General features: G+C 41.2%; 1 protein-coding gene across 4 annotated transcripts in view; it reads right to left on the bottom strand.

Annotated features, from left to right (window-relative positions):
• Positions 1–20,066, bottom strand: part of ZNF148 (zinc finger protein 148) — a 137,242-nt gene extending 117,176 nt beyond the window's left edge. For 2 of the 4 annotated variants that reach the window (XM_081236080.1, XM_081236082.1), the window contains exon 1: positions 19,854–20,066. The gene's annotated coding sequence lies outside the window, so the exon portion shown is untranslated. Of the gene's footprint in view, positions 1–18,986; positions 19,091–19,657; positions 19,715–19,853 lie in introns of those variants that run through there. The other 2 variants (XM_081236083.1, XM_081236081.1) reach the window with 2 other exon arrangements.
• Positions 20,067–21,195: the final 1,129 nt, after the last annotated feature.

Raw genomic sequence — 21,195 nt, 5'->3', positions numbered from 1 at the left:
ACAACAAGGTCCTACTGTCTAGCACAGGGAACTATATTCAATAACCTGTGATAAACCATAATAAAAAAGAATATGAAAAAGTATATATATATATATATATATATACACACACATGTATGTATGTATAATTGAGTCACTCTGCTATACAGCGGAAATTAACACACTTAAATCAACTATACTTCAATAAAGTATTTTTTAAAATGTGCCCTGTGAAAGACCTTCTTAAGAAGATGTAGCTTATCATACCTATAGGCTGAAAGAAAATGTCTGCAAACCATATATCTGACAAAGGTCTTATATTTAAAATATATGAAGAACTCTCAAATCTCAAAAGTTAAAAAAAACCATTCTAATTAAAAAATGAGCAAAAGACATGTACAGACAACAAATAAGTACACACAAAGACGTTTAATATCATTGGCCATTAGAGAATGCAAATTAAAACTACAGTAAGATATCACTATACACCCATCAAAACGGCTAAAATAAATAGCAATAATAACAAATGCTGGCAAGGATGCAGAAAATCTCTTACATTGCTGATGGGAATGTAATATGATACACCACACTGAAAAACAGTTTGGAAATTTCTTATAAAACTAAACATGGGGGCTTCCCTGGTAGTGCAGTGGTTGGGAGTCCGCCTGCCAATGCAGGGGACACGGGTTCAAGCCCTGGTCCAGGAAGATACCACATGTTGCGGAGCAACTAAGCCCATGAGCCACAACTATTGAGCCTGCGCTCCAGAGCCCGTGAGCCACAACTCCTGAAGCCCATGCACCTGGAGCCCGTGCTCCGCAACAAGAGAAGCCACCGCAATGAGAGGCCCGCGCACCGCAAAGAAGAGCAGCCCCTGCTCACCGCAACTAGAGAAAGCCTGCACGCAGCAACAAGAACCCAACGCAGCCAAAAATAAATTAATTAATTAAAAAAAAAAACTAAACATGGCCTCCCATTCAACCCAGGAAGCTCACTCTTGGGCATTTATCTCAGAGAACTATACATAAAATCCTGTACATGAATGTTCATAACCACTTTATTATTAATAGCAAAATACTGAATATACCAAAAGTCCTTCAACAGCTGAATGGTTAAACAAAGTATGTATTAATATACCACTATAAACCATTCTTGAAAAGACAAAACTATAGAGATAGAAAATATGTCGCCAGGGGACAGGGAGGGATTTTGGGGTAGCAAATATAAAGGGTAGCAAAAGGGATTTTCTTTGTGGTGATGGAATAGTTCTGTATCTTCGCTGTTGTGGTAGTTACGTGAATTTATATATAGGAGAAAATCACACAGAACTATAAACACACAAATGAATTAGGATTAAAAAATGGTGAGAACTTATTAAGTTTGGCAATTCAGATAACAGTAGTGTACTAATGTCAATTTCCTAATTTTGATGTCTTATTAGAGCTTTAGAAGATGTCACCACTGGGGGGAAGCTGGGTAAAGTATACACAGGACTCTACTATTTTTGCAACTTCCTTTGAGTCTGTAATTATTTCAAAATAAAGTTGTTTTTTTTTTTAATTATGTGAGATGGGAAATAGAGGGCAGAGATACAGATGAAACAAGATTGTCCGTTAATTGCTAACTGTTGAGGCTAGGTCACTGGTATATAGAGGTTCATAATACTATTGTATTTTTTTTCATCTTTTTAAATTTTTCATATTAAAAGGTTAACAAAAATATGCTGTATATCAAAATATTAACAGCAGCTTCTTCCAGTTAGTGATTTTACTCCTTTTGCTAATATGCATTTTAAATTTTTTCTATAAAATAAATTTCTTATATAAAACAATTTTTGAAGAAATATTTGCTCGTATAGTCTTTTGTCCTACTTGTTTTTCTCATTTTTAAAAAGTAGCACCACAGAAAAAAATTTTAAACTTAAAAAGAACTCCACTGATACTTCTTTCTGACAATACAGCACTTAATTTGAAATACCCAATTTAAATCTAAATACCCAATTTATATTTCACCAATTACATGTCACCTGAAAGTTTCAATATCTTTTTCTAAAATTAACCAAAAGGATCTTGCTAGAATAGATTTACAATCAGCACAATAACTGACCATTATAGTGATCCTCACAAAACAGAACAGATGTCTAAATTCAAGACATCCTAAGACATTTTAACAATTCCAGTTGGGTTTGCATTTGCATGTTGCCTATGGTATCATAATTAACTTCCAATTGTTTTGTTTTTAAATTGTATGTGATCTTTTTTAATTTTTCAAACATTTTTTTATAAAAGCAGATGCTGAAAAGGTTATAATGGTTACAAAACCATGCTGAAGAATTCAACAACATGCGAATCTGAAAAAAGTAACAATAATTTAGTGGATACTGAGATTCCCATGATGCAATTTTAAAAATTTTAGCTTGATTATTTAAATTTATCAAGGAAAAATGATAAAATACCATTTCCCTCAGTAATAATTAAAATTAATTTTAATTAAATAAGTAATTAGGGCTTCCCTGGTGGCGCAGTGGTTGAGAGTCCGCCTGCCGATGCAGGGGACACGGGTTCGTGCCCCGGTCTGGGAGGATCCCACATGCCGCGGAGCGGTTGGGCCCGTGAGCCATGGCCGTTGGGCCTGCGCGTCCGGAGCCTGTGCTCCGCAACGGGAGAGGCCACAACAGTGAGAGGCCCGCATACAGCAAAAAAAAAAAAAAAAAAAAAAATAAGTAATTAAAATTAAATTATAATAGAAATAACGAAACCTGAACTCCGCGTTATCTGTAGGACCTCGGGGTAAGTCACAATCTCTCTGAAACTCTGGTTTCCTTATCTACATACTGAAAGAGTTATACTTGTGTTTTGTTGTTGTTGTTGTTTTTGGTTTTGGCCACGCCACACTGCTTGAGGGATCCTAGTTCCCCAACCAGGGATGAAACCCGCTCCCCCGGCAGTGAAAGCACGGAGTCCTAACCACTGGACCGCCAGGAAGAGTTATACTTGTTAATCTTCCAGCTCCAAAATCCTATGTACTGATGCTCTAAAATATACTTCATAACCTTTTACCCATGATCATTCTAACGACAACTCTGAGAAAAGATTTATAACCAATGTGATATAGAGATGCCAATTACATTACAAATAACCTTCATAGGTAGAATATTATTCTCAACAATTAAATTGGGGCTTCTCAACATCAACACTACTGACTCTTTGCACTGGATGATTCTTTGTTGTGGGGGTTACCATGCGCACTGTAGGATGTTTAGCATCTACACACTAGATACCAATAGAATCCCCCCAGCGTGACAACCAAATACGTCTCCAGACATTGCCAAAACCACCTCCCGTGGAGAATCACTGTATTAAATTAAAAATTTCCAGGGTACTTTGGAGATGGGAAGGAGGAAGAAGAGTAAATGTTTTTGTGACATAGGAGGAAAGGCATAAGAAAGGCTAGGAATGAACAAATTGTAGCTAATGTGATAATAATGAAAATAGCAGTATATAAAGCAAAGGAGAAAATTCACAGGTATTCCATCTGTACCTTTGTAACCATCTTCAATAAAGAGGGCCAAAGGTTTTTTAATCAGAAATTAATGAAATTAACATAATTCCTTTTCTCCCTAGCTTTTGTGAGGAGGCTAAACATTCTCAAGTTACCAACTAACTTGTATTTCGGTGTATTCTTCAAACACTGAAAATACCCACACGAAAAAGACATCCCCCCACAGTTAAATACAATAAGCATCTATCTGTTTTAATCAAATGTAAATGTGCTACAAAATGCCATGAAAAGTAACACTGAGGAATATCCTCAAGTCCTTTATGTATTTAAAGAAAGGCCAAAGACATTCAGTGTGGAGAAACTACATACATCTAAATGCTACAACAGAGATTAAACGTTCACACATTCACTTTCTGACTCTTTTAATACTCACTATAAAATCAACTCAGCCATATTTTCCACCAAACAGACAAATACCCAGTTTCCTTAGTCTATTCTTGGATAGGTCACCAGACTGGGAATAAGAGACCCAGAGTCTATTCCCAGCTGCAAACAGACTGGTAATCTCAAGCAAATTATTCACTCAAGTTAAGGTTCTACACCCATTTCACGCTGACAATACTGAAAATCTGCCCAGAAACAAGCACCGAGAAACCCAGGACTTCCTTCTGCACCCAAAGGACAACTGCAAACGTATTTTTAGATTTCTTAAATCTAAAAATCTGAATAGGATTTTATTTATAGCAACATTTAACATACTTGAAATTTCAAAACTGTGTGGTGCCTTTACCAACTGCCCTTCATAAAATTAATAAGAAACGCTCTGTTTTTAATCACGCCATGCCCAATTGTGTAAAACTCTATATGCAAACTACACAAATCATAATTATGTATAACAAAAAAAGCTGTTTTTAATTCAAGCTCTTGGGAAGGGCTTTAACTTTTGCATTTCCTAACTATCTAGTTTTTGGTCTACTACACAAGTAGCTCTGTAATCAGTGCTTCACAAAGTCTGGAGAGCCAAAGTTTGCCCTTACAGACTAATTCTGTAAAGGCCTTAGGACTGTCCTTACCACTAAACATGCAGGTTTTAGTAGCGCCAATATACGGATACAAGCGTACATTTTCTGCTCGATACCAAGTAAAAAAACTGTCTAGCAGACCCAAGTTACCCGTCTGACCTTTTCGCACACCATAAAACTGTAAACACAATACAGTCCAATATAAGATTTGAAAAAAACAGGATTAGGACGGAAAAGAGGGTGTCAATTAACGTCCGTCGGCTCCTGCTGTCAGGCAGACACTTGTTAGCCGCCGAGAAGCCACTCACAAAGTTTGCCATCTCGCTGGGGGAAGCGGCCCCGACCGCGCCGCGGGCCCCGACCCGGAAGACGGGTGTCTGGAAGGCCCCACCGCCCGCCGTGGCCCGGGCGAGCCAGCCACCCCGGCAGGAAAAATCCCCGCTTCTCGGCGCTCCTCCGCCGCCTCCCTGCACACAGGCGCACTCACGCACGCGCGCGCACACACACACGTACACACAACAAAAGGAAGCCGTGCGAGCCGCGTGCGGAGGTTTGCTCGGGCGCTCAGGGAAGCCCCTCCTCCCGGCCCCCATCGCGCCGCGCGGGGCCTGCTCACTTGCTGGAGCGCCCCCCGAGGGCCCGTGGGTGCACGGATCCCCGAGGCCCGCGGCCCAACGGACCGGCCCCGCCCGGCTCGGCTCTGCTCGGCCGCGCTCGCAGGCAGCTGCGGCGGCTCTGGGCCCACCACCCGCTCAGATCCGCCCGCCGCCGAGCCGAGCCGAGCCGAGCGCCGGCAAAATCCCGCCCGGGAGGGCCTGGGCTCCCAACCGGAGGGCTCCCTACTTGCCGGGTTTCTCAGGAACTAAAACTATTACACTAATTATCCTTGGTAAAATTCCTCCCTACGTACCGTGGGATATTTAAGTCCCTTTCCTTACCGAACCACTATCAAAAGTAGTATCCAACAGAACACTCCTTACAATAAGAAATCTCTTTCAGTAACCTCTTCTTTAATCCTTCCTCTTCCTCTTACTTTTCTACACCTTAGTTTACTCATTTTAGTTTTCTCTTGCCTTCCTGTTTTCAACCTATGAGCCACATTTTCCCAAAAGAATAATCTTCCCTAAACCGTCTTTCCAGTTTTACCCTTTTGAAATTTACTTTTCTAATAGTAACAAGCTTTCTCGTAAATCCCTTCCATTACACCTCCCACTTTATACAAAACCTCTCCACAAGTAACTTCTATCATTTTATCAGCATCTACCAAATCAGTTCATAAATAACTTTCTCAAATACTGCATTTTTTGTTTGTTCCTACATTCCTTCAAAGCTAACACTCCCCAACTTAACTCACAGATTTGCTCCGAATTGTCCTCAAATTTTGTAAACCTATTCCAGAGAGGCCACCAAAGTCACTGAAAAATCTATTTCCTAAACATACCCCAATAACTTAATGATCTTTCCAAATATTCTCTACCAATTCATCTGAATTCCCCAAAGACTCCAATTACAGAACCTAATCAGATTAACACATTATCTCTACCATTATATGTATCTACACATGCAGGTGTGTATGTATGTGTTGACAAGTATATAGGGGACCTGCAAAATATCAAGTGTGTATTTCATTCTAATCCCTTATACATTGGCTACTCTCAAATTTACAAGGTAAACTCCTTCACACCAACCAAGATTTTCAGGCATCCATCCCCTGTCTTGTGAAGTCATTTATCTATGTTAAATTAATGTATCATTTTAAAACATACTGTCTCCACTTCTACAATAATCATTCCTCACACCTTCCTTAAGATATCCATCATTAGTCTAACCCACACAACCCACTCAACTATTCAGAATATCCCCCACTCGCCAAGGCCTAGCTATGTCTAAGGCAGGTCCCAGAAACAATTCTAGACTCTTGGCAGATTACAGCAAAGTTGTGAATTGAATAAAGCGACATCCCTGGGCTGTCTCAGGCCTTCAAAGCTCTGGGTGGTCTCCATAGGTCCTTCATTATTAAATTTGGTGATTGACTAAATGTAGAAATAAAGGAAGAGAAAAAAAAAAAGATGAATGACTCAGGGTTAGATTCTGGAAAGAATTCTGAAGCAAAGCTGCAATAGGATAGAAAACCAATACTATGTATTTTGTGCTTTGTCGTATTTTTATCACTGCCACTAAATAAGCTCTCTCTCAGAAACGTGAAAGAACATCAAAAACCCTGATCTGAACAGGAAGGGTCAGAAAGTATTCTTTGCTCAGAGGTTGAAAGAGTTCATTTATCATGTGAAGAATATAATGCAAATACTAAGGATCTGAAGCATACAGTATTTTTCCCTTAATGGTTTAAAATGCCAGTTGCTGGGACCACAGCGAGGCACTAATGGAGAATCTCTAAAAGCAGTTAGATAAGCACTTGAGAGTTAAGTCTTTGATAGTACAAGGGAAAAGTTGCCAGAAGACAAAGTCTGACAAAAATCAATGCTATTTTGTAACTGGACAAGCAAAAGTTTGATAGTAGAGACACAAGCCAATGGATAAGAGGCCTGGTCTAGGTCTTAAACACCATCAATGGAAGATGATGAAGGTTTCAAGCCCTGAGGTGATAATGCTGAAGATTTAAAACAAAACAGGGACTTTCCTGGTGACACAGTGGTTAAGAATCCGCCTGCCAATGCAGGGGACACAGGTTCGAGCCCTGGTCTGGTAAGATCCCACATGCCATGGAGCAACTAAGCCTGTGCGCCACAACTACTGAGCCTGCGCTCTAGAGCCCGTGAGCCACAATTACTGAAGCCCACGTGCCTAGAGCCCATGCTCTGCAACAAGAGAAGCCACTGCAGTGAGAAGCCTGCATACCACAACGAAGAGTAGCCCCTGCTCGCTGCAACTAGAGAAAGCCCGCACGCAGCGACAAAGACCCAACACAGCTAAAAATAAATTAATTAATTTAAAAGAATAAAATAAAACAAAACAAAAAAAGAAGCAATGTTTGGGCTTCCCTGGTAGTGCGGTGGTTGAGAGCCCACCTGCTGATGCAGGGGACATGGGTTCGTGCCCCGGTCCAGGAAGATCCCACATGCCGCGGAGCGGCTGGGCCCGTGAGCCATGGCCGCTGAGCCTGCGCGTCCGGAACCTGTGCTCCGCAACGGGAGAGGCCACAAAAGTGAGAGGCCCGCGTACCGCAAAAAAAAAAAAAAGAAGCAATGTTTCAGTTTTAGCTATATTTTGGTTTTGGAATTGGCGTGACAGCTCCTTTAGAAATGTTCAATAAATGATAAATAACTAGAAATAAGAAAGCATATTTAGAACCATATAGCTATACAGATAATAAATGAAATGAAAAAACAGAGCAGGCCACCCTGCTAAGATCACTAAGAAATATATGAGATAAAAGTCATAGCCAAAAAAAAGAAAAAAAACTACAGAAGCCATTTTAGATCCCTTAGGACACCTCCTTTTACCATCCACCCCATTCTTTCCACTTTTTACCTGAACCTCTTTACATATACAAATTATCACCACACAATTTTTGCAAACAAAGTTTGATGTGGTTTTGAGGCAGTCAAGTAGAGATCAAAGATCTCAATGTTTCTACCATTCATGTTATTTTTTAAAAAGTTATGCATGACATACTATCACCTTTATAATAACATCAAGGATAGCAAGGATTGTCCTTACATGCACAGAGATGGAATAGGGTCCTGGCATTGTTTCCTAGGTAGCATTATGTTTTCTCCATATTTTCTCTGTTACAAGCTACTCACTGTCCTCTTCGGCTTACTCTTATTCCTATTCAGGGCAACTCTAACCTCCTCAATCATTTCTATCCATTTACTAGCTCCTATCAGCTTATCCATGTTCTATGTCAACAAACTGCCCCATGTCTTTTGCCTTTCATATTAGTACACCTCCACCTCACCATTTTTTTTCTTTCATTGTCTCATTTCTAATCCACGAATACCTCTCAGTTGAATTTATCTCGGTATACTACACATGAATGGAAATGATTTTGCAAGTATAATTTATTTATAAAAAATTTAAAGAACTGGTGAATATAACAAATCCATCTTTTTATCTCTGTCACCATGACACGACAACAATTCAGATCACTATCATCTCTTATCTGGATACCTCCTCATCTTATCTCAAGCTTGGCTTTTCCTGAACAACCTGCTTCTCAGGACTTAGCTATCCATTCTCGTACTCCTTCAGCTTGATAAAAGCACCAGCTGCTGCTTCTTGTTCCACAAGGCCACTCCCGCTGCTCTTCTATCACTAAAAAATCTCTTTGCAGTTCACATTACTCACTTAAACCATTCCACCTGCAACACCTACCAGGTTCCAGAATCCTTCCCACCTTCCTTCCCCAAAGACTTCAATTCTACTTTGTCCCATATTCAGCCATTATCCTCAGTGACTGAGGTGCTGAAGAACTGCATGCTGACCTTCCTAAACTCCTAAAACCTTCATCTGCACTTCAGCCACCCACACACATATACTGAAAACAGATCATCAGTTGGAAGTGCTGTACCACTAGGATTGTAACTTCAGAGATCTTTTTTTTTAACCACAACTACTTTATTTTCTAGGTCTACACCTGCTCTTCACCTCCTTCTGGCTTCACTTATCTCCCTACAGTTTAGATCTGTCAATCAGCCATTTTAATACTGCCCTCTCTAGAATACCATGACCTCCCATTTACATTCACCATGCATCTCCCCAAAGAGAGACAACCTTCACCATCTGTTTTTTCCCCTCCCACACACTAGGTGTTAAGCGCCACCAGCAACCTATGAAATATTCTACAACTGACTTATTCTAAATACAACTCTCCATCTCATTGACTAATCCAAATCAGTTTCATATTTAAGTTCTTAATCTCATCAAATCCTCGATCTCTTCCATAAAATTCCCTCAGATCACAACTTCTCCACCTGTAATCAAATCCTCTTTATAGCTTCTAAAATGCTGTATCTTTTCATCCATCTGTTACTTCTTGCCTTCAGTTTTGGAAAAAGAGTTGTTCCTCCTTCCTGAAATAAACTTTAATACAGTTCCTAGGGCCGATGCTTCCATATCCTCCCAACCCACTTAGCCCTTTAACCCTATGCACTCTGGTCTCCAAATTGCTCTCTTGAAGACCAAAAAACAATTCCATGACCAAATCCTATGACCCACCACCCAAGTTTTTATCCTCTCTTTGGCAGTGACACTTGAACTACCTCCTTTGATTTACATCACTGTAACACATGATTCTGCTCTGGTCTCTGTAGTTGCTGCTTCTGTCTCCAGTGATTTCTAGTCCTCTTCTTGGTGCAAAGAGTGGGTATTTTTCCCAAGTTCTGTCCTGGAGCTATCTCCAATTCTCTCCCCCCAGGGTTTCATCCCTTACCACTGTTTCTACATTTTCTATCCTCATATGGATATTTTCTCCCCCAGCTCCCCCAGCTCCCCCAAATAATTTTTAAACCATCACCTTCTGCTACAATCTAATTTATTCCTGAGAAATTAGAATACAGAATTATTGCTTTTAAACTAAATTCTTCAATTATTGCTTCAATTAACACCTCAATCATTAATCCAGATAATTTTACAGCCATCAGCGCCCTACCAAACCCAGAATTAGTAGCTTCAATTACCGACTCTATGTACACATTCCCAAATCTCCACTGGAACTCTTTCCTCGGCTGAAGCCAGTATTTTTAACTCTAGCTAGATAACTCTCCTTAGATACTTCCACTGGTGCCTCACATACTGGGCAATGTGTCTTAAAACCAAAGTAGCCATTCTTCCCCACCAAAATGGTTCTGCTAATGGATCCAATAATTTTTTTTTTAACGGCACCACCATTCTCACAGTCACCCAAACTAAATGTCCTGGAGTTGCCCTTAACTTTTCTTTTTCTCTTTTTCTTCACTGTTTCCCAAAAGCCCATTTGCCATCAAATCCTTTCTTTGAAACATTTCTTACATCAATCCCTTTCCTTTTATTCCCACTAGCACTGTCCCAACTTAGATTCTCAATACTTCACACTTCTGTCATAGTCTTCTAGTTACTAGGTTCTCCTCATTGCAAAAAACAGAGAAACAAACAAAACAGGTCACCAGATTAGTATTCTTAAACGCACTAAGAAATCATCAGTGGCTCTCCACTACATACTGAGTCAAGTTAAAACTGTTTATATTTCCAAAAAGTAGAAACTACTCAATTTTCCAACAATCATGGAATGGATAAATACACTGTGGTATATTCACATAATGAACCCCACAGAGCAATGAAAAAGAATGAACTACTGCTGCACATATCATGGATGAATTTCACAGACATATGGTGAGCACAGGAAACCAGACACAGAAGTATGATTCCACTAATAGGAAATTCAAAAACGTACAAAACTACTCTGTGTGATAGAGGTCAGAACAGTAGTTACTTTTGGTTGAAGGAGACATCACCTTGGAGGGGACACATGAGGAAACCTTCTGGGATGTTGGGAATGTTCTTTGTATTGAACTGGGTGGTGATTACATCAATGTAAACCTAAAAGAAAAAATTAACCTGTACTCTTAAGATTTGAGCTTTTTTTTTGAATTTTTATTATTATTTTTTCTTATACAGCAGGTCCTTATTAGTTATCTATTTTATACATATTAGTGTATATATGTCAATCCCAATCTCCCAATTCATCCCACGACCACCACTACCCCACCCCCTCCACTTTCCCTCCTTGGAGAGCATTCTATATAAGTTATTTCTCAACAAGTGTTTAAAAAACAGTTTGGTCTGGATTTTTAGATGTCTACTTTACAGCTTTATTTTCTCCTCCACTCATCAACATGAACCCTAAATTACAGCTAATGCAGACCACCAATCCCTCAGCATACCCAGAATTTTTCTCACTGTCACTCATATCACTCCTTCCTCTTGGAATGCCAACCCTCATCATGCCTACTATAATCCTATTTATCCTTTAAGCTCTAAGCTACGTACCAATTTGTCCACAAAGTTGAACCTGCCATAGTACTTCTGTCATAGACAGATGTGTACACATTTTTGCTCCTGGATAAGCTCCTGAAGAATATCAACACGTTTATGTCGTGTATAAATGTGTATCCTTCACACTGCCTACCACAGAACCTTGCACACAGTAAGTATACAAAAATATTTCCTGAATTAATAAATCCTGGCAGACCATCAAAAGCACCCTCCAATCTAAACCCTCCTTCTCAAACCTATCTATCGCTGTCTTCACTCACAATGCATTCCTCACCTTACATATTTAATCATTCAGCAAACAACTGAGGACCTACTACATGCAAGAAACTGTAACTATCTATTCTAATGTACCCTACCAAACTACCCAAAGATGTAACCCAATTTCAGTTGCTGCCTTTTGACTCTTTCCCCAACTCTAATCTTCTAGTCATCTTCCCCTCCTCTCTCAGTCCAGTCATATCCCACCCCCTCATTTCTAATCCTACTGCTATCAAACTAATTCAAGCCCTTCTTAGTTTCTCCTGTAGCCTCCTAACTGGGCTTCTCACCTGCAAATACTCTACCACCACACTGCCCGCAATCTATCCTGCATGGTATAGCTATTGTCAGATTAAGGTATCTAATATACAGTCTTTGATTCAATTCTCTATTCAAAAAAAGTTCAATAGCTCTACTCATGCTTTAAATCCTAGACTAACATATTTTAATCCTAACAGCAACCCTTGCCAGAAGGTATAATGATTATCAATTTCCTGATGAGAAAAACTGAGGCTCAGGAAGGAAGTAATTCTCTCCATAATCATAGTGCAGGTAAACAGAAGGGACAAAACTAAAACCCAGCTTGTTTGCTTACCAAGCACAACACTATGTCACATCAAATACAAACTACTTAGCTTAGCTTTCAAGGCCGTCCATTTTCAACCCAACCTAAACTGAGCCTTCCTACCTTATATCAAAGTATGCCCTATTCATGAACTCTGTGTTCCGAACTACAGGTTATGATCAATTATTTAGTTCATTGTGAAATCAGTTTAATGAGTGCCAGCCATCTTTTCTTATTTTTAGCCAAACAGAATAATAGAAAACATAGAGTGCATCCAACGCGGTAAGGACAGTTATTGTTATTGAAACCTTTTGTTTTATACATATACACAAACATTCATACATGCCAACGTTAGGCGAAGATACGACATGTTTTCCTTACTGTGGTTCATAGTAAAAAAAATTAAAACCAACTCACTATTCCCCACATCTCCTTGGCTTCTCGCCTCCATGCTCTTGCTTTTGCTAATCCCTTGGGTTGGAATGCTTTCTAATAATTTCTGCCAGTCAGAATCCTGTCCATCCCTTCAAAGACAAGCTAAAATGCCACTTCCATGTTACTAAATGCAGTCCCAGGTTTTCCCCTAATCAAATGTTTTTTCCCACCTTTTAACTTAAGTAACATTATTTTTCTCATAATACATTTGTGATCGTAGTGTAGTTATTTGTGCTCAAGTCCAGCCCCTCTATTAGAATATAAATCCTAAAGGATGCATCCCTGATTGCATCGAACAGTGCTTTTGCATATAACAAATATGCATTACCTGTTGACTAAAAACACTCATCCCATTATTTTCTGAAACCTCAGTTATAAAACATCATAAATAATTTCCACTACATTCCAAACTTCTGAAACTCTCATCCTTCAAACAGTCTTACCATCTTCCTCCCAAAATTAGCCATTTCTAAAAATCCTCTACCTTCAATCTTCCCTTGCTTTCCTCTAACCATAACCTGTCATATATCAATAACCTTTTTCTTCTTTCAGAATCATACTTTCCATCAAATAACACCTTTCCTTCTCCAATGCTTATCTTCCACTTTATTCTTAGTTCTCTAACATCCATAATGATAGGTCTTATACTCTTTAAACAGATATTTGTTTCATTTTCTCTTCAACTAGACTTCAATTATTTCAGTTCACTTATGGTATACATATTTTTGTCAGCCCCATTAAACCCTTTGTAGAAAAAGGCAGGTTATGAATCAATAAACTGAAACCAACAAAACATATAGATAATTTAGATAAATTACCTCAGATACTTTCTCATTCATTCATTTATTTATTCAACCAGCATGTGTCTACTGGACACATGTCCTCAATTCTCTTGTCTATTCTATTCTGTAATTCAGAAAGCAACTTGGAGAAAAGCAGGCAGGAAACAGAGCCGAGTTGACTCATACTCTTCACTCACAGAGACCAAGTCATTTGTGGGGTACAGGCTCAAAAAAGGAAGAACTGCAAGTTATACTAGACATAGATGGAAATAGAGCTGCCCCCCACCGGTTGTTTCAGGGGGCTCAAAATCTACCCAGCAAAGGTGAATTTGAAAAGGAACCAACCAGTAGGAGTAGCTAAAATGAAATAGGCAGAAAGCCTTCAGACAAAAATAGATCCAGACTCTAGGTTCATTCTAGGGCTGCAAGAGAAATTTGGAGCAATTTAGTTCCTCTCCTGAGATCCCTAAGAAATCCTTTCAAATATCCAGCTAAAGTACAGTACACTTAAATCCTTTCCCCAAACCTTAGCCAATACTCATTTCTCCATTTTCTGAACTCCTATAGCACTTACCATCTGTAAAACTCATGTGGCATAAACTACCTTGTTCACAGTAATGAACTGTTAACAGAGCCAGAATTTATTTACATATTAAAATCAATGTGGTCCTCTTTAAAATAGTTACCTTGGGAGCTACCACTTATTTATTCACTCCATCTATCCAACCATCTGATGCATTTAACCAAAATTCATCTAGTACCTAACTAACTACACGTGAAGCTATTGCCACTGTTCAAAATATTTCCAAATTCCTCTTTGGGAGTACTTTCCAAAGTTAGTTAATAAGTCAATCAAGAAAATAATCCCGGGCTTCCCTGGTGGCACAGTGGTTAAGAATCCACCTGCCAATGCAGAGGACATGGATTCGAGCCCTGGTCCGGGAAGATCCCACATGCCTCGGAGCAACTAAGCCCGTGTGCCACAACTACTGAGCCTGCGCTCTAGAGCCCGTGTGCCACAACTACTGAGCCTGCGCTCTAGAGCCCGTGTGCCACAACTACTGAGCCTGCGCTCTAGAGCCCGTGAGCCACAACTACTGAAGCCCACTCACCTAGAGCCCGTGCTCTGCAACAAGAGAAGCCACAACAAAGAGTAGCCCCCGCTCGCCACAACTAGAGAAAGCCTGTGCGCAGCAACGAAGACCCAACGCAGCCAAAAAAAAAAAAAAATCATCCCCATTTCTGTGACTAACTAAATTTAAACCAAAACTATTCTTTATTCACACTACTTGATACTGACAGATCTTCAACATTTCTAAAAATCAAATCTTTCAAACTAAAAAGATTTGTCACCAATGGGACCATTCAAAATAACATTATGCCTTGCATTACTTGTAACTGTGCCATCCTAGAGGGATTATGAACTCCTAGAATAGGGACCATGTTTTACTCACCTTTATAGACTCCCTCCTCTCAAGAGCACACAATAGGTGCTCGATATATAAATAAACTGCATATAATGTGCTAGACGATAAATCAGAAAAGGTGTTCTAAAAATGTTTTGAACACTAGTACTGAAAGTGACTACCAAAATACAAAAATCCTCATTTGGAGGTACTGTATACTTTTGATACTTGTTTCAAAAAATCAATTTTCTGAAAGAACTGAGGATTATGGGAGAGAATGGAGGATTGTGGGAGAGGTGGGAGGAATGTGGGAGAGAAACAATTGTGGGAGGGAAAGAACTGTGGAATATAATAGGGAATTTGGAGAAAGAATGGGTAATTTTGTAAAAGAAGGGGTAATTTTGTGAAAGAAGGGGTAACTGTGATAGAGTGGCAAGAAAGGGAATTTTGGGATACATGCAGAATTGTAAGAGAGATGCAGATTCTGGGAGGAAAAAGAATAGTGGAAGGGACAGGGAATTTTAGGAAAGAATGGAGAATTGTGGGGAAAATGCAGACTGTGGGAGAGCCAGGGAACTGTGGGAAAAAAGAGAAAAAAATCAATTTTCTGAAATCTTACACTGTTATAGAATTACTTCACAAATGTCTTTCTCCCCCTAAAAGAATAAAAATACCATAAATTCCTTGAGGGAAGAAACTTCATCTAACACTTTTTTATTATCCTAAAAACAAATTAAATCAGACAGATCCTTAAAACAGCTAAAGATCTCTAAACAGTCATTTAGGCCTAAGGTAAGAAAATCCAAATTAAACCAGCCCCCAGCTCCAGACCAGATTTACTCAGATTAAACTAGCCTCAGATTAGAAGAGAACTTTTGGTCCCACCTATTAGGTGTTTCTACAGGATAGTTCCAGTTCCATTCTAATCCATTCTGCCTTCCCTTATATCTAAAGGCCTTCCCCAGTCAGATATCCCTTTGTCCTTCACTATCTCAAATACATACACATACACACACACACACACACACAATTTTGTCTGCAATACCTCCATAGTGCTCAGCAATTTCACACAGTCCCACCAACATCAGTAATGGTGAACACTACTTTCTATCAAGCATTCAACAAGTACTTACTAAGCACTTAAGAATCAAGCTGGGACTTCCCTGGTGGCTCAGTGGTTAAGAATCTGCCTGACAATGCAGGGGACACGGGTTCGATCCCTGGTCCAGGAAGATCCCACATTCCACGGAGGAACTAAGCCCGTGCGCCACAACTACTGAGCTCGTGTGCCACAACTACTGAAGCCCACGAGCCTAGAACTCACGCTCCGCAACAAGAGGAGCCATCACAATGAGAGAGCCTGAGCACCGCAAGGAAGAGTAGCCCCCGCTCGCCACAACTACAGAAAGCCCACACTCAGCAACGAAGACCCAACACAGCCAAAAATTAATCAATTAATTAATTGAAAAAAAAACAAGAGCCCGTGTGCCACAACTGTTTTGAGTTTCCCCAGAGATTAAAGAAAGTCTCAGCTCTAGAACAGGTTACAATCTAGCTACCATTTGCAAAACAAAGAGAAATAATTCCCATAAACTAATATAAGATTTAGCACTATATAATCAACATGTGAATGCTGTTCTTATTCAAAGTAAGGAAGAGTCTCAAGAGGTGGGGTTACTTAAACAAGACTCTTGAAAAGAGGAGCAACATCTTTCTTTCTATACTCCCAATATCTGTCACCCTAACTCAGGGACGTTGTACCTCATACCAAATTTCAAAAACCAATATTTTATGAATCTATCATAATACATGAGCAGCATGCTCTTTTCCACCATATTCCCAACTTATTAGTGAGTTAAATATGCTAATTTCCTTAAAGACTGCCACAAATCTGTCTCACCACTGTAAAAATCTCCTTCACAGTCAACTATATCCAAATGTCCTCAGAATTCTTTACCTTTTCTTCAGCCTCCCACAAAATGATCACCATCTCCATCATACCCTGTCCCTCATCCTCCTCTCCCTCTTATCAAATTTCCCTATCCCTCCTTCTCTCCTCCACAAAGAAACACATATTCATACCAATCCATTCCTTCCTAAACATAAGAATTGCCACAGAAGCCTGGAAAGAACAATCAAGGATCATTTTAATCCATTCCCAGATTCTCCACACTAAAACTCTCCTGAAGACTGTCAAAGAATTCTGCACAGGTGACCTGGTAACTACTTCCAAGATGAACAACTATCGCTGCCAAGCAACTCCTCCTCATCTCTAACCAGCAACACTTATGCTGCAAAGATGCTATTTCCTACAACCTAGTCTTTCCTAAAGGTCCATCCATCAAACTTCCCTGAATCATCTCACCCAGTTTTTCCAGTCTAATTTTAAATGTTTTTCTTTAAGAATATTAAAGATATAAAGACATCAAATTAAAAAGCTAAAATAATAACTATCAAAGTTTGAAAAGTAATAATGACAGTGACACAAATCCTTTCCACTCATAGTAAGAAGTCTCTTGACTCCTTTTTTAACATCATTTTGATCAATCAAGAAATAAGAAAAAAAAAAAAAAAAAAAAGAAATAAGAGTACAGGCATATTACTTGGAGACCTAGAGAAAAGCATGATAAGAATTATAAAAATTAATGATTAAAAGTAGTCTCTGGAAAAAGGGACTGCAATGGACAGGTGAGACAGGGGTTATTGCTTTTCATTATAAGCTCCCTCAGGACAATTTTTTAAATTATGTACATGTATCATTTCATATAATTTAAAGGAGAGAAAAACAATGACATACTTTATTTAAACCCATTAAACTTACAACAATTAGAAGAACTGATAATATACAGTACCAAAGAGGGGGAGGAAAACAGACCTCTTCATACTATGACGACAATAAAAATGGGTACATGCTACTATGTAATATATTGAAGCCCTTAAAAAGAACGAATAACTCCAAATGTACTGACATGGAAAGTTTTCCAAATCTTTTAAAAATAATCCTGGATTATTTCTGTAAGAAAAATTTTAATAAAAGCCCCTATCTACTCAAATGCTAAATTATTCTCCTTTAGAGTTATTTGCTGAAAGAATGAATGACTGAATTTTCCCATCCCTCCCCCAAATTTCTGTCTTCACCTTTAATCCCTCCACCCTCTATATCCATAAAAGGGTTTTTCATACTACCCTCTCTTCAGTTTAATTAATTAACATAACAACGTAATGTGTATATAGTCTTTCTTAATAATATAAAAGGTGACTAATTTTCAGATACATTTTAAAGAGTATGGTTCTAGCCCAGAGTTCCCTCTTCAAAATCCAGTCTGGTGTGAGCTCAGCAAATCCAACAGCCTGGGTACATTTCCTGATAGGGAAATTGCTAGTACTCCCTCCAACCTGGCTCTAGAATCATCCAGTCTCTTCAGGTTCTCCTAGACCTCAAACCAACCAGTACTGACCTCCTTGCAACTTAAGACCAAAACAGATATCCTAATCCTCCATTCTGCAGGCCCACACTTCGTAGGCTGATGCATTTTCTTCAATACCACCGTGCCTCAGTGAGAGTATCCATTCAGGAACAGCGAATGGCAAAAGATCTCCCACCAGCCCCAGGGTTATGGAGCCAATCTAGTCAGTTAGACTAACCTGAGCTACAAATCGAGTCTCCAGAGAAGGGCCACCAAGCATGGATTCTCCCCACCATTAATTATAACCCTGTGTACTGCAACCCAAGCTGCATAATATGGCAACAGTTCTCTTGGACCAGATAAGCTGGGCAGTGAAGAAAACCGCCAAGTCAAGTAATTTCCATTCCAGCATCTGCCAGCATAGAGTTCACCCAGCCTCTGGTAAGTGATAATATTTCAAAATTGCTAAAATCTAAACTCCATGGCCTAGAGAATCCCTGTAGACCAGGCATTTTCTTAAGGTCTGCTTCAGAGATTCTCATATTCACTGGTGCAGGTCTAAAATGTCTCAGACCAAACGACTGCCTAAGGTCTAATTCTCAGTGACCCCAACCACTGCCGGTACCCGCACTTACCGAATGTCATCTACAGAAGAGCCCAAACAGGTTCGGAACTAGGCCATCCTGGCCCATCTGGAATAACTCTTTAGTCCTTGGGCCAACACTTAATTCTGCTACATCTGTCTATTCTATCATGCATTCTCTTCATATTCTCCAGTATTTAGCACTCCCTCTTGCTTCAAACCTACCCTTTCTATTCAGGGAAACTCCTCATATCCCTTCTTTCCTTTCCTTAGAAACGCTTCAGTTCTTTCCACAACGAAATACCTAATGTATCTGCACAATGAACACCCCCCTCAGAATCCTCAAGACTCCTCCACAGCCACCCCCTGCATTCCTCCACCTACCCGGCATCTTTCCCTCCGGCCTCTCTCCTAGTGCACGCTCCCACTACGTTTCCTGCAAGGATTCTCTTTTCTCCAACCCCTGCCCTTCCCTTCTCCCAAAGAACACATTCAGGCAGCAACAGTGACTGAGGCCTGCGGTGCATAAAGCACTGCACCAGGCACGGTGATCAGAGACCTGGTGTCTTCCTAAGCTTTTCACACCCACACCCAGCACCCTCTGGCCACCCTGTGCAACCATCCCACCTCCTTCCCTACCTCTGACACCCCCCTCAGGCCTCGGAGGCCGCCTTCTCGCTTCAGCCACCCCCGTCATTATCCTTTCTCAACCCCCCAACCCACCATCCGCGCCCTGCTTCCTCCCGTCTCCCAGCCAGCTCCTGCGTTTCCTTCGGCCTCGGCCGGTCCCCTGGCCACCCTCGGCCTCGCCACGGCCCGCTCCCCCCGGGTCAGGCCGTTACCGCCGCGCGCTCCCCCCGCGCGCCGCCCCCTCCCCCTCCCTCCCCCGGGCCCGGGCCTGCCAGGCCGAGCGCTTTACCGCGGGCGGGTGCCGAGTCGCGCGGTCACCAACTGCAGGCGGCGGCAGCTTCAACCTTTCTAGGGGCCTTAAGAGGAGGGGAAGGGGGGAGGGGGGAGAACTTTTGCTGTGGCAGCTTCGGCAACAGCTCCCACCCCTGCGCCTTTCTCCTCTTCCTCCCCCTCCTCCTCCTCCTCTTCCTCCTTCTCTTCCTCCTCCCAGAGCAGTAGAGACGCAGACATGCCGCGGCTAGAGCGCCGCCGCGGTCGCCGCCACTGCCGGCGCGGTGCATTGTGGGAAGCCCCGCACAAGGGGAAGCGCTCGGCGGCGCCGGCTCTCCCTGGGCCGGGGACCAGGCTGGGAAGACCCAGCGTGGCTTCGATTCCGGCGCCTGCGTGTCACCAGCCCAGTGTGGCCGGGGAGGCTGGCCCTGAGCCGCGGGGTCCCTTCGGGCTGGGCCTGGGAGGAAAGCAATTTGAAAAAGACCAGAACTGAGGAAATGTCTATGAGACGGGGGTCCACCTTCAGCTTTAATCAGTGCTTATCGCTCTGAGAAGTGGAGGACTCGGTGGCCGGGTGCATTCCAGGCTCGGGGCAAAGGAAGGGGCGGGACCTAAGTGAAAGGTTATCTTTCAGAATTTTTTGGCTTTTTCGTTTCTCCTCTCTTCCCCAGTCCTCTCCCCTGCGACCTTCAGTCGTTGACCACCACCACCCCAAATGCTACCTTTTCCGGAAGCGGCAACGCAGCGCTCTTGAAACTAGCAAACCCGGTTAAGTGTCTGCAACCATATTCAGGGTGTGAGCATAGAGAAAGATCAAGAAATCCGGCCCTGGACCCTGTTGCGCAAGGTCTTACATGGTATTTCCCCCTCGCTTCACCTGGGGCCCAAACCTCGGTCTGTATGGCAAAAGACATGGTTATGGTCTATGTGGAACTAGAATTGCACAATTAATGTCTCAACACTTGGAGGCCCTTTAAGTGACCTTAGCCAAACCGTGACCTCCTTAATGGTGCCTTCATTCAACTAACATTTATTGGGCGCCCTGAGGTGCTTATGCATACTGCCATGGCTTACAATTACTCATCTTTGTGTCCGCACCCTAGCACAAGGTCAGCCATGTAACATAGATGCTCAGTGAATGTTGAGTGATTATGAGCATCAGAAACGTACCATGGGATGAAACACCTTCATTAAGATTTCTTCATAATAGTCTGAAGATTTATTTAGCATCTCTCTGCAATACTTAAACGTAACCTCTGAGAGGCGAGGGAAAGGAAAGGCATTAAAATATCTATATAACCATTTCTGGAGTTCTCCTTCCCTTATCCACACCCACCTTCCCACCCCTTGCCAACTGAATC

Source organism: Mesoplodon bidens (assembly GCF_964165515.1).
Source record: "Mesoplodon bidens genome assembly, chromosome: 5".
Lineage (NCBI taxonomy): Eukaryota > Metazoa > Chordata > Mammalia > Artiodactyla > Ziphiidae > Mesoplodon > Mesoplodon bidens.
This window is presented reverse-complemented; position numbering and strand designations above follow the sequence as displayed.